Raw genomic sequence first — 14,754 nt, forward strand, 5'->3', positions numbered from 1 at the left:
TACTGGTTAAGGTAGGTACTGGATGGACACGACTACCCAATTAAATTCTTGTTTATCCTAGCAAAACACATAACCCAACATCCTACTCTACAACAAGCCCCTTCCTTCATCTTCCTTCCTTCATCCCATCCAACCCTACCCTATTCCTGCCTAACCTAAACCAATCAAACCTATCCCATCCATCCCTATCATACTCCTGCCCTTTCCTCATTTGCCTAACATTCTCCCCTCTATTACAGTCTTTCAGCTTCCCATCACCAATCGATATGCTTTGCATCCATTTTTCCTACCTCCTTATGAGGGTAGTTCAATAAGTACCCGTGTTTGACGACAAAAGGCGTTCCTCAGGGAAGTTTATGTTATCATCTATCAAACGACGGTGAAACAAATTTCAGACTGATTTAAAGGTTAGTTTGGATTTGGCAGCCATTCGAGTAATACGTGTTTTGTGATTTTTGCTTAGATGGAAAAAGAGCAGTATATTCGGTAATTCGCTTTTTGTTTTTGGATGGGAAGAAATGCGAGGAGAGAACAGCAAAATTGGAATGCTGTTTATGGGGACACTTCGCCATCTATGACCACCACAGTTAGATATAGGTTCAACGAATTTAAATGTGGATGAACATCTGTTTTTGATGAGGAGCGACCAGGACGCCCAGCAGATGTGGTTACTAAGGAAATCATTCAAAAAGTCTTCGAAAACTGCATGAACTACGTTATGAATAGCTGCCGCACCCCCCTTTTTCACCCGATATGGCTCCCTGCGACTTTTTTTATTCCCTAACATGAAGAAAGGGCTCGCGGGAAAAAATGTAGCTCAAAGGAGGAAGTTATCGCCGAGACAGAGGCGTATTTTGGAGAGTTCGACAAATCCTATTTTTGGAGGGGTTGAAAAAATGGCCGGAACGTTGGGAGAAGGGTATCTTTCGAAAAGGGGACTTTGTTGAAAAATGGAAAAAAAGTTTTTGAAAAAAAGGTTTCTTCATTTCTAACATGGGTACTTAGTGAACCACCCTCGTATGATTTCCTTCAACAAAGCCCTCTCCTCCCACACAATACCCACCACTTCCTCATTTGCTTTCCCTTCTGTCCATTTAATCCTCTCCATTCTTCTCCGCACCCACATTACAAAAGTCTGTAATCTACTCCTGCTTCAGTGACCATATTTCAGCAAGCATTTTCATAATGCACACCCTATCAATGTTTTAGCAAGCATTTTCTTAACATCCTTACTTAACGTCCATATCATCAATTGTGTTGTTTCCTTATGGAAGCTTCTTTACCTAACACAATGCTCATTCTAATGAAATCGCGTATTTTCTCAGAATATTTTCGCTGCAAGTATTTCAAACTCCTTTTTTTATCCATTCTTTGATTTTTCCATCGCAAAATATTGTGTTATCATTTTTAAACGGGTTTGTGTTGTAGTTTGTCCAAGAAAAATGCTCGTTTTTATTAATTTTTTCGTGATTTCGATTAAACTGCTTAATTTCTCTTAATTTTTTCGTTTAAATTTATTTAAACACCTTTTTACATTATTAGTTGATTTTTCCATCGCATAATACGGTGTTATAATTTTAAATGCGTATGTATGCCCTCAGAGAACTGCTCGTTTTTATTAAATTTTCGAGTTTCCGACGAAATCGCGTATTTCCTCTCATTTTTTTCCTTGTAAGTATTACAAATTCCTTTTTTTACTGAATCGTTGATTTTTTTATCACAAAAATAAGGTGATATAATTTTTAATCGGTTAATGTGGTGTTTCTACAGAAAACTGTTCGTTTTTATTCATTTTTAGTTTTTTCGATGAATTGGCGTATTTTCTATCAATTTTTTCCTTTTGAGTATTTTAACCTCCTTTGTTAATTATTTTTTTTCCTTTTCCTTCGCAAAATATGGTATTGTAGTTTTTACAAGTGTATGTTTTGTGGTATGTTTACAGAAAACTGCTCGTTATTATTCATTTATCGTGTTTTCGATGTAATCGCGTATTTTCTTACAATTTCCTTCCTTTTAACTATTTATACTCCTTTTTTCATTATATGTTGATTTTTCCAACTCAAAATATCTTGTTATAATTTAAGACGCGTACGTTTTTAAGCAGGTACACAGAGCTACTCGTGTTTGTTCATTTTATGTGCTTTTGATGAAATAGCGTTTTTTCTCTCATCTTTCATCATTTCAGTATTTCAACACCTTTTTTGACCGTTCTTTGACTTTTCCGCTGCAAAATGTGGTGTTATTAATTTTAAAGGGGTGTGTGATGTGGTATGTCTAAGGAAAACCGCTCGTTTTAATTCATTTTTCGTGTTTTCGATTATATCGCTTATTTTCTCTCAATTTTTTCCTTTCAAGTATTTAAACTACTTTTTTGATTATTTGTTGATTTTTCCATCGCAAAATATGGTGTTATAATTTTTAAACGGGTATGTTTCATGGTATGTTTACAGAACACTGCTCGTTTCTATTCATTTTACGTATTTTTGACGAAATCGCCAATTTTATCTCAATTTTATCCTTTTAAATATTTCAAACTCCTTTTTAAACCATTCTTTGATTTTTCTGTCAAAACATATGGTGGTATAATTTTTATAAGGATATAATTTATGTGATATCCAGATTAAACTGCTCGTTTTTATTCTTTTTTTGTTTTTTCCATATCATTTTCATTTTTCGACTCATTTTTTTTATTTCACGTGTTTTCGATGAAACAGCGTATTTTATGGCAATATTTCGTTTCATGTATTTTAAAATACTTTTTGCATTATCCGATTATTTCAATCGCAAAATATGGTGTTATAAATTTGAAAAGGTTATGTGTTTATGTATGTCCAAGAAAACTGCACGTTTTTATTCATATTTCGTGTGTTCGATTAAATCGCTTTTTTTCTCACAATTTTTTCCTTTCAAGCATTTAAACTACTTTTTCATTATTCATTCATTTTTCCATCGCAAAATAAGGTGTTTTAATTTTAAACTCGTATTTTATGTGGTATTTATACAGAAAACCGGTCGTTTTTATTCATTTTACGTGTTTTTGGCGAAATCGCGAATTTTCGCTTAATTTTTTTTCCTTTTAGTATTTCAAACTCATTTGTAAACCATTCTTTGATTTTTCCGTTGAAAAATATGGTATTATAATTTTTAAAAGGATATACTTAATGTGATGCCCACAAAAAACCGCTCGTTTTTTATTCTTTTTCGTTTTTTCGATTAAAAGGCGCATTTTTTCTTATTGTTGTTCTTTAAAGTATTTAAACTCCTTTTATTGACCATTCTTTGATTTTTCCATCGCAAAATATGGTCTTATTATTTTTAAACGGGTAGGTTTTTTTATTATATCCAGCATAAACTGCTCGTTTGTATTCATTTTACGTGTTTTTAATGAAATCACGTATTTCCTCTCAATTTTTCTTTTTAAGTATTTCAAACTCTTTTTTTCACAATTCATTCAATTTTGCAACCAAAAATATGGTGTTATAATTTTAGACGCGTATGATTTGTGGCAGATCCACAGAAAACTACGTTTTTAGTCATTTTTGTGATTTGATGTATGTTCTCGTATGTAATTTTTCTTTTTAAATATTTAAAAATCTTTTTTTCAGTATTCATTGAGTTTTCCATTGCAAATAATGGTGTTATAATTTTAATCGCGTATGTAATGTGGTGTGTCCTAAAAACTGCTCGTTTTTATTCATATTACGTGTTTTCGATTAAAAAAAGTATTTACTCGCAATTTTCTCTCAATTTTTTCCTTTTGAGTTTTCCAAACTCCCTTTTTTACAATTCGTTGATATTTTCTTCGCAAAATATGTTGTTGTAATTTTTAAACGGGTTTTTGATGGTATGTCCGCAGAAAATTGCTCGTTTTTATTCATTTTACATTTTTCCGACAAAATCTTGTATTGTTGCTCAGTTTTTTCCTTTATTTATTTTATGTGTATATATATATATATATATATATATATATATATATATATATATACATATATATATATATATATATATATATATATATATATATATATATATATATATATATAAGTATTTGAAACTCCTTTTTTCACAATTCTTTAATTTTTCCATCGCAAAATATGGAGTTATAATTTTTATACGTGTATATTCTCTGGTATCTTTACCAAAAACAGCTCGTTATTTTTCATTTTTCCTATTTCGATTAAATCGCTTATTTTTTCTCAATTTTTTTCCTTTCATGTATTGTAATTCCTGTTTTCATTATTTATTGACATTTCTATAAAAAAATATGGTTGCATTATTTAAAACGCGTTTGCTATGTGATATGCTCACAGAAAATTGCTCGATTTGTTCATTTTATGTGTTTGACGCGTTTTCTCTCAATTTTTTCCTTTTGAGTATATTAAAATCCTTTTCACAAAATTCATTGATTTTTAAAACCCAAAATGTGTTGTTATAATTTTTACGCGAGAATCTTTTTTTATATGTTTACAGAAAATTGCTCGTTTTTATTAATTTTGCAATTAAGTTGCAATATTTGAACGCTTATGTTATGTGGTATGCCCGAAGAAAATCGCTCGTTTTTATTCATTTCACGTGTTTTTGACAAAATCGCATATTTTCTCTCAATTTTTTTGAGTATATCATACTCCTCTTTTTACAATTCATTAATTTTTCAAACCCAAAAATATGTTGTTATAATTTTAGACGCCTATGTTTTATAGATGGTACACAGAAAACTGCTCGTTTTTCTTTATTTTACGTGTTTTCGATGAAATAGCGTATTTTCTCGCAGTTTTTTCCTTTAAAGTATTTCAAACTCCCTTTTTCAAAATTCGTTGATTTTTCCTTCGCAAAAGATGTTGTAGGTATTTTTAAACGGGTATGCTTTGTGGTCTGTTCACAGAAAACTGCTCGTTTTTATTCGTTTTTCCTGTTTTCGATTAAATCGCTTATTTTTTCAATTTTTTCCTTTCAAGAATTGAAAGTCCTTTTTTCATTATGGATTGGTTTTTTCATCACAAAATATTGTGCTATAATTTAAAGCGCGTATGTTTTTTGGCTAAAGAAAATTGCTCATTTCTATTCATTTTACGTGTTTTCGTAGAAATCACCAATATTTAATCAATTTTATCCTTTTTAGCATTTCAAACTCTTCAAAGCATTCTTTGATTTTTCCATTGCAAAATATGGTGTTATAATTTTTAAACGTGTATCCTATGTGATATGTCTACAGAAAAGTGCTCGTTTGTATTTATTTTACATTTTTGCGATCAATACGCGTATTTTCTCTCAATTTTTGCCTTTTAAGATTTTCAACTCCTTTTTTAACCATCTTTCATTTTTCCTTCCAAAAATATGGTGCTATAATTTTTAAATGTGCATGTTCTGTGGTATATTTACAGAAAATTTCTCGTTTATATTCATTTTTCCTGTTTTCGATTAAATCGCTAATTTTTTCTCAATTTTTTCCTTTCAAGTATTTAAACTCGTGTTTTCATTGTTTATTGGTTTTCCATCACAAAATATTGTTTTATAATTTAAAACGCATATGTTTTATGGAATATCTAAAGAAAATTGCTCGTTACTATTAATTTTACGTTTTTTCGATGAAATCCACAATTTTTATTCAATTTTATCCTTTTTAGGATTTCAAACTCCTTTTTAAAGCATTCCTTGATTTTTCATTGCAGAACATGGTGTAATAATTTTTAAACATGTATCTTTCGTGATATGTTTACAGAAAACTGCTCGTTTTTATTAATTTTTCGTGTATTCGATAAATGCGCGTATTTTCTCAAAATTTTTTAAAAATTATTTATACTCCTCTTTTCATTATGTGATGATTTTTCAAACCAAAAATATGGTTTTATAATTTTAAACTCTTACGTTTTGTGGAAGGTACACAGAAAACTGCTCGTTTTTTTATTTTGCGTGTTTTCGATGAAATAGCGTATTCTCCTTCATCTTTTTTCTTTTTAGTATTTAACATATTTTTTACCCGTTCTGTGATTTTTCCATCATAAAATATGGTGCTATAATTTTTAAACGCGTACGTTATGTGGAATGCCCGAAGAAAATTACTCGTTTTTATTCATTTCACGTGTTTTTGACGAAGTCGCGTATTTTCTCTCAATTTTTTTATTATTTCATACTCCTTTTTCTCAAAATTTATTGATTTTTCTAACTCAAAATATGTTGTTATAATTTTAGACGCGTATTTTTCCTGGAAGGCACAAAGAAAACTGCTTGTTTTTATCATGTTACGTGTTTTCCATGAGATAGCGTATTTTCTGTCATCTTTTTTCCTCCAAGTATTTAACACCTTTTTTAGCCGTTCTTTGATTTTTCCATCATATTATATGGTGTTACAATTTTTAAACGGGTACGTGTTGTAGTATGTAAATGGAAAATTGCTCGTTTATATTCATTTTTCCAGTTTTCGAATAAATCGCTTATTTTCTCTCAATTTTTTCCTTTCAAAAATTTAAACTCCACCTTTCATTATTTATTGATTTTTCCATTCAAAATATTGTTGTTTAATTTGAAACGCGTATGAATAATGGTATGCCTGAAGAAAATATGCTCGTTTTCATTCTTTTTTTAATGAAATCATTTTATTATTAATTTTAGTCAATTTTATCCTTTTAGGTATTTCAAAATCCTTTTTTAACCATTTTTTGATTTTTATACCGCAAATCATGGTGTTATAATTTTTAAATGTCTTTTGTGATATGTCTACAGAAAACTGCTCGGTTTTATTCAGTTTCCTTATTTTTTGATAAATACCCGTATTTTCTCTCAATTTTTTCCTTTTAAGAATTTAAACTCGTTTTTTAACCATTCTTTGATTTTCCATCCCAACAAACGGTGTTATAATTTTTAAACGAGTATGGTTTGATGCATGTTTACATGAAACTGCTCGTTATTATTTATTTTTCCTGTTTTCGAATAAATCCCTTATTTTCTCCCAATTTTTTCCTTTCTAGTACTTTAACTCCTGTTTTCATTATTTATTAATTTTCGAACCCTAAATATGGTGTTTTAATTTTAGACGCGTATGTTTTTTGGAAGGTGCCCAGAAAACCTCTTGTTTTAATTCATTTTACGTGTTTTCGATGAAATGGCAAGTTTTCTCTCAATTTTTTTCCTTTAAGTATTCAAACTCCGTTTTTCGCAATTTCGCAAAATATCTTGTAATTAGTTTTTAACAGGTATGTTTACAGGAAACTGCTCGTTTATATTCATTTTTCCTGGTTTTGATTTAATCGTTTATTTTCTCTCATTTTTTTTCCTTTCAAGTATTGTAACTCCAGTTTTCATTACTTGTTGATTTTCCATCACAAATTATGGTTGTATAGTTTTCAACGCGAATGTTATGTGGTATGCCCACAGAAAATTGCTCGTTTTTATTAATTTTAGGTGTTTTCGATGAAATCACCAATTTTTAGTCAATTTTATCCTTTTAAGTATTTCAAAATCCTTTTTAAGGCATTCTTTGATGTTTCCATCGCAAAGCATGGTATTATAATTATTAAACGTGTATCGTTTGTGATATGTCTGCAGAAAACTGCTCGTTTTAATTCATTTAACGTTTTTTCGATAAATAAGCGTGTTTTCTTTCAATTTTTTCCTTTTAGGAAGTTCTTTTTAAGCATTCTTTGACTTTTCCATCGCAAAATATGGTGTTAAAACTTTTTAAACGTATATGTTTTGTGGTATATTTAGAGAAAATTGCTCGTTATTATTAATTTTTCCTGTTTTCGATTAAATCGCTTATTTTTCTCTCAATTTTTCCTTTCAAGTATTGAAACTCCTGTGTTCATTATTTATTGATTTTTCCATCACAAAATACTTATGGCTGCATAATTTTAAACGCGTATGTTATATGGTTTACCCACAGAAAATTCTTGTTTTTATTCATTTTACGTGTTTTTGACGAATTCGCGTATTTTTTTCAGTATTTTCCGTTTAAGTGTTTCAAACACCTTTTTTCACAATTCATTGATATATCAAACCCAAAATATGGTGTTTTAATTTTAGACGCTTATGTTTTGTGGAAGGTACACAGAAAACTAGTCGTTTTATTTATTTTGCGTGTTTTCAGTGAAATAGCGTATTCTCTTTCGTCTTTCTTCTTTTTAGTATTTAAAACATATTTTAACCGTTCTTTAATTTTTCCATCATAAAATAGGGTGTTACAGTTTTTAAACGCGTATGTTATGTGGTATACCCGTAGATAATTGCTCGGTTTTATTCATTTTACGTGTTTTTGACAAAGTCGCGTATTTTCTTTCAATTTTTTCCTTTTGAGTATTTGAAACTCCTTTTGTTACTATTCATTAATTTTTCAAACCTAAAATATGGTGTTTTAACACGTTTAGTGTATGTTCTGTGGTATGTTTACAGATAACAGCTCGTTATAATTCATTTTTCCTGTTTTTGATTAAATCGTTGTACGCTGCACAAACGCGTCTAAAATTATAAAACCATATTTTGGGTTTGAAAAATCGAGGGATTGTGAAAAAAAGAGTATGAAATACTCAAAAAAAATTGAGAGAAAATACGCGATATCGTCAAAAACACTTAAAATGAACAAAACGAGCAATTTTATGTGAGCATACCATATAACATACGCGTTTTAAATTAAACAACCATATTTAATTAAGATTAAAAAATCAAAAAGTAATGAAAAAAGGAATTTAAATACTTTAAACAAAAAAAAGAGAGAAAAAAGAGCGATTTCGTCATTTACACGTAAAATGAACTAAAACGAGCAGTTTTCTGTAGCCATACCAATAAATATACGCGTCTAAAATTATGACACCATATTTTGCGATGGAGACATTTAAGAATAATTAAAAAGGAGTTTACATATTTCACGGTAAAAATTGACAGAAAGTAAGCGATTATACGAAAACACCCAAAATAAATAAAAACGAGCAGTTTTCCATGGACAAACCATAGCAAATACCTGTTCAAAAAATTCTAAAAGCATGTTTTACGACGGAAAATCAAAGAACGGTTAAAAGGGTGTCGAATACTTAAAAGAAAAAAGAAGACAGAAAATACGCTATTTCTTCGAAAACACATAAAATGAATAAAAAAGAGCAGTTTTTTGTGTACCTTCTACAAAACAAACGCGTCTAAAAATATAACACCATATTTTGGGTTGGAAAAATCAACACACAATGAAAAAAGGAGTATAAATATAAAAAAGAAAAGAATTGTGAGAAAATAACCGATTTCATCTAAAACAAGAAAAGTAAATAAAAACGAAAACTTTTTTCTATATATACCACATAAAATACTTGTGTTATGGTATGTCCAAGGAAAACTTCTCTTTTATATTTATCTTTCAAGCATTCGAAGAAATCGCTTATTTTCTCTCAACTTTTTCCCTTCCAGTTTTTAAAGTCCATTTAAAAATATTATTTAATTTTTCCATCGCAAAATATGGTGTTATTATTTTAAACGCGTATGTTTTTTATGGAAGGTACGCAGAAAACTGCTCGTTTTTATTCATTTTACGTGTTTTCGAAGATATCGCTTATTTTCTATAAATATTCTCCTTTCAAGTATTAAATTACCTTTTTTAATTATTCTTTGATTTTTCCGTCAAAACATAGAGTATAATAAGTTTAAGCGCGTATGTTTTGTGAAAGGTACGCAGAAAAATGCTCGCTTTTATTCATTTTATGTGTTTTCAAAGATATCTCTTATTTTTTGTCACATTTTTCCGTTCAGGTATTTAATTTCCTTTTTTATTATACTTTGATATTTACGTCACTAAATACGGTGTTATAACTTTAATAGCGTATATTTCGTGGAAAGTACGCAGAAAACGGCTCGTTTTTATTCATTTTATGTGTTTTCAAAGATGTTGCGTTTTTTCTCATTTTTTTCTATTCAAATACTTAATTATTATAATTATAATATTCCTTTTTTAATTATTTTTCTATTTTTCCGTCACAAAATACGGTATTAAAATTTCAAACGCTTATGTTTTGTGGAAAGTACGCAGAAAACTTCTCGTTTTCATCCATTTTAAGTGTTTTCGAAATTTTCGCTTATTTTTTCTCAATTTTCTCCTTTCAAGTATTTAAATTCCTTTTTTAATTAATCCTATATTTTCCGACACAAAACACGGCGTTGTAATTTAAAACGCGTTTGATTTGTGGAAGTTACGCAGAAAAATTCTCGTTTTTATTCATTTTACGTGTTTTTGACGATATCGCTTATTTTCTCTCAATTTTCCCCTTTCAAGTATTTTAATTCCTTTAGGAAATATTCTCTGATTTTTCTTCAAAAAATACGGTGTTATAATTTTAAACGCGTGTTTTGTGGAAGGTAGGTAGAAAACCGCTCGTTTTTATTCATTTCACATGTTTTCAAAGACATCTCTTATTTTTTCTCAATTTTTTCCATTGAAGCATATAAATTCCTTTTTTAATTATACTTGGTTTTTTCCGTGACAAAATACGATGTTATAATTTTAAAAGCGCATGTTATGTTGAAGGTACGCAGAAAACCCCTCGTTTTTATTCATTTTACGTGTTCTCAAAGATATCGCTATTTTTCTTTCAATTTTGTCCTTCCAAGGAATAAAATTCCTTTCTTAATTAGTCTTTGATTGTTCCGTCAGAAAATATGGCGTATTAATTTTAAACTCTTGTTTAAAATTTGGCGTATTTTTCACAAAACTTTAAAGTTTTGTGAAAAATACGCAGAAAACTGCTCGTTTTTATTCATTTTTCGTGTTCTCAAAGATATCGCTATTTTCTTTCAATTTTCTGTCTTAAGGTCTTTTAATTCCTATTTTAATCATTTTTGATTTTTCCCGGTTAAAATAGAGTGCTTCAATTTTAAACGTGTATGTTTTTCGATAGGTTCGCAGAAAACTGCTCGTTTTTATTCATTTTACGTTTTTCGAAATTTTAGCTTATTTTTTCTCAATTTCATTCTTTCAAGTATTAAAATTCCTTTTATCATTATTCTCTGATTTTTCCTACGCAAAATACGGTGTGATAATTTCAAACGCGTTTAATTTGTTGAAGTTACGCAGAAAAATTCTCGTTTTTATTTATTTTACGGTAATCGAAATGATCGTTTATTTTTCTCAATTATCATCTTTCAAGTATTTTAATTCCTTTTAAATTAATCCTTATTTTTCCGTGACAAAATACGATGTTATAATTTTAAAAGCGCATGTTTTGTGGAAGCTACGCAGAAAACTCCTCGTTTTCATTTATTTTACGTGTTTTCGAAGATATCGCTTATTTTCTCTCAATTTTGTCCTTTCAAGAAATTAAATTCTTTTCTTAATTTTTTAGGATTTTTCCGTCACAAAATAAGGTGTATTAATTTTAAACTCGTATGTTTGGTCGAAGTTACGCAGAAAAACGCTCGTTTTTTTTCATTTCACGTGTTTTCGAAGATATCGCTTATTTTCTCTAAATGTTTTTCTTTGAAGTATTTAAATTTCTTATTTGAATCATCTTTGATTTTTCCGTCTCAAAATACGGAGTTATAAATTTCAACGCGTATGTTTTGATAAATGTACGCAAAAAACTGCTCGTTTTTATTCATTTTACGTGTTTTCAAAGATATCGCTTTGTTTCTCCATTTTTTCTATTCAAGTACTTAAGTTCCTTTTAAAATAATCTTTGATTTTTCCATCACAAAATTCCGAATTTCAATTTTAAACGCGCAAGTTTTGTGGAAGGTTCGCAGAAAACTATTCGTTTTTATTCATTTTACGTTTTTCGAAATTTTCGCCTATTTTTTCTCAATTTTCTTCTTTAAGTACTAAAATTCTTTTTATCATTTTTCTTTGATTTTTCTGTCACAAATCACGGCGCTATAATTTAAAACGCGTAAGTTTTCTGGAAGGTTCGTAGAAAACTGCTCGTTTTTATTCATATTACATTTATCGATATTTTCGCTTATATTTTCTCAATTTTCTTCTTTCAAGTATTTAAATTCCTTTTATAATTAATCTTTATATTTCCGTCACAAAATTCGGTTTTTCCATTTGGAACGCGCAAGTTTTGTGGAAGTTAGGCAGAAAACTGCTCGTTTTTTTTCATTTCACATGTTTTCAAAGATATCTCTTATTTTTTCTCAATTTTTTCCATTCAAGCATATTAATTCCTTTTTTAATTATACTTTGATTTTTCCGTGACAAAATACGATGTTATAATTTAAAAAGCGCATGTTTTGTGGAAGGTACGCAGAAAACTCCTCGTTTTCATTTATTTTACGTGTTTTCAAAATTATCGCTTATTTTTCTCAATTTTTTCTTTCAAGTATTAAATTTCCTTTATCATTATTCTCTGATTTTTCCTAGGCAAAATACGGTGTGATAATTTCAAACGCGTTTGTTTTGTGGAAGTTACGCAGAAAAATTCTCGTTTTTATTCATTTTACGTGTTTTTGACGATATCGCTTATTTCTCTCAATTTTCCCCTTTCAAGTATTTTAATTCCTTTAGGAAATATTCTCTGATTTTTCTTCAAAAAATACGGTGTTATAATTTTAAACGCGTATGTTCTGTGGAAGGTAGGCAGAAAACCGCTCGTTTTTATTCATTTCACATGTTTTCAAAGACATCTCTTATTTTTTCTCAATTTTTTCCATTGAAGCATATAAATTCCTTTTTTAATTATACTTGGTTTTTCCGTGAAAAAATACGATGTTATAATTTTAAAAGCGCATGTTATGTTGAAGGTACGCAGAAAACCCTCGTTTTTATTCATTTTACGTGTTCTCAAAGATATCGCTATTTTTCTTTCAATTTTGTCCTTCCAAGGAATAAAATTCCTTTCTTAATTATTCTTTGATTGTTCCGTCAGAAAATATGGCGTATTAATTTTAAACTCTTATGTTTTGTGAAAGGTACGCATAAAACTGCTCGTTTTTATTCATTTTACGTGATCTCAAAGATATCGCTTATTTTTTCAATTTTCTGTCTTAAGGTCCTTTAATTCCTATTTTAACCATTTTGATTTTTCCCGGATAAAATAGAGTGCTTCAATTTTAAACGTGTATGTTTTGTGGAAGGTTTGCAGAAAACTGCTCGTTTTATTCATTTTACGTTTTTCGAAATTTCGCTTATTTTTTCTCAATTTCATTCTTTCAAGTATTAATATTCCTTTTATCATTACTTTCTGATTTTTCTTACGCAAAATGCGTTTGTTTTGTGGAAGTTACGCAGAAAAATTCTCGTTTTTATTTATTTTACGGTAATCGAAATGATCGTTTATTTTTCTCAATTATCATCTTTCAAGTATTTAAATTCCTTTTATAATTAATCCTTATTTTTCCGTGACAAAATGCGATGTTACAATTTTAAAAGCGCATGTTTTGTGGAAGCTACGCAGAAAACTCCTCGTTTTCATTTATTTTACGTGTTTTCGAAGATATCGCTTATTTTCTCTAAATTTTGTCCTTCCAAGGAATAAAATTTCTTTCTTAATTATTCATTGATTGTTCCGTCAGAAAATAAAGCGTATTAATTTAAACTCGTATGTTTTGTGGAAGTTACGCAAAAAACTGCTCGTTTTTATTCATTTTACGTGATTCGAAAGATATCGCTTTTTTTCTCAATTTTTTCTATTCAAGTACTTAATGTCCTTTTATCTTTGATTTTCCATCACAAAATTCCGTATTTCAATTTAAACGCGCATGTTTTTTGGAAGGTAGGCAGAAAACTGGTCGTTTTATTCAATTAGGTTTTCCGAAATTTTCGCCTATTTTTCTCAATCTTCTTTTTCAAGTATTAAAATTCCATCTTTATTGTTCTCTGATTTTTCCTACGCAAAATACGGTGTAATAATTTCAAACGCGTTTGATTTGTGGAAGTTACGTAGAAAAATTTCGTTTTTATTCATTTTACGTGTTTTTGACGATATCGCTTATTTTCTCTCAATTTTCCCCTTTCAAGTATTTTAATTCCTATATAATTATTCTCTGATTTTTCTTCAAAAAATACGATGTTATAATTTAAAACGCGTATTTTTGGGAAGTTACGCAGAAAACTGCTCGTTTTATTCATTTTACGTGATTTGAAAGATATCGCTTTGTTTTTCAATTTTTTCTATTCCAGTTCTTAATTTCCTTTTATCTTTGATTTTTCCATCACAAAATTCCGTATTTCAATTTTAAACGCGCATGTTTTGTGGAAGGTAGGTAGAAAACTGCTCGTTTTTATTCATTTTACGCGTTTTCAAAATTATCGCTTATTTTTTCTTAATTTCTGACTTAAGGTCTAATAATTCCCATTTTAATCATTTTTGTTTTTTCCCGCATAAAATATAGTGTTTCAATTTTAAACGCGCATGTTTTTTGGAAGGTAGGCCGAAAACTGTCGATTTTATTCAGTTAACGTTTTCCGAAATTTTCGTTTATTTTTTCTCAATTTTCTTTTTTCAAGTATTAAAATTCCATCTTTAATTGTTCTCTGATTTTTCCTACGCAAAATACGGTGTAATAATTTCAAACGCGTTTGATTTGTGCAAGTTACGCAGAGAAATTCTCGTTTTTATTCATTTTACGTGTTTTTGACGATATCGCTTATTTTCTCTCAATTTTCCCCTTTGAAGTATTTTAATGCCTATATAATTATTCTCTGATTTTTCTTCAAAAATACGATGTTATAATTTAAAACGCGTATCTTTAGTGGAAGTTACGCAAAAAACTGCTCGTTTTTATTCATTTTACGTGATTTGAAAGATATCGCTTTGTTTCTCAATTTTTTCTATTCAAGTACTAAATTTT

This window comes from Hetaerina americana, unplaced genomic scaffold (genome assembly GCF_022747635.1).
Source record: "Hetaerina americana unplaced genomic scaffold, ioHetAmer1.1.p SCAF_227, whole genome shotgun sequence".
In the NCBI taxonomy this organism is placed as follows: Eukaryota; Metazoa; Arthropoda; class Insecta; order Odonata; family Calopterygidae; genus Hetaerina; species Hetaerina americana.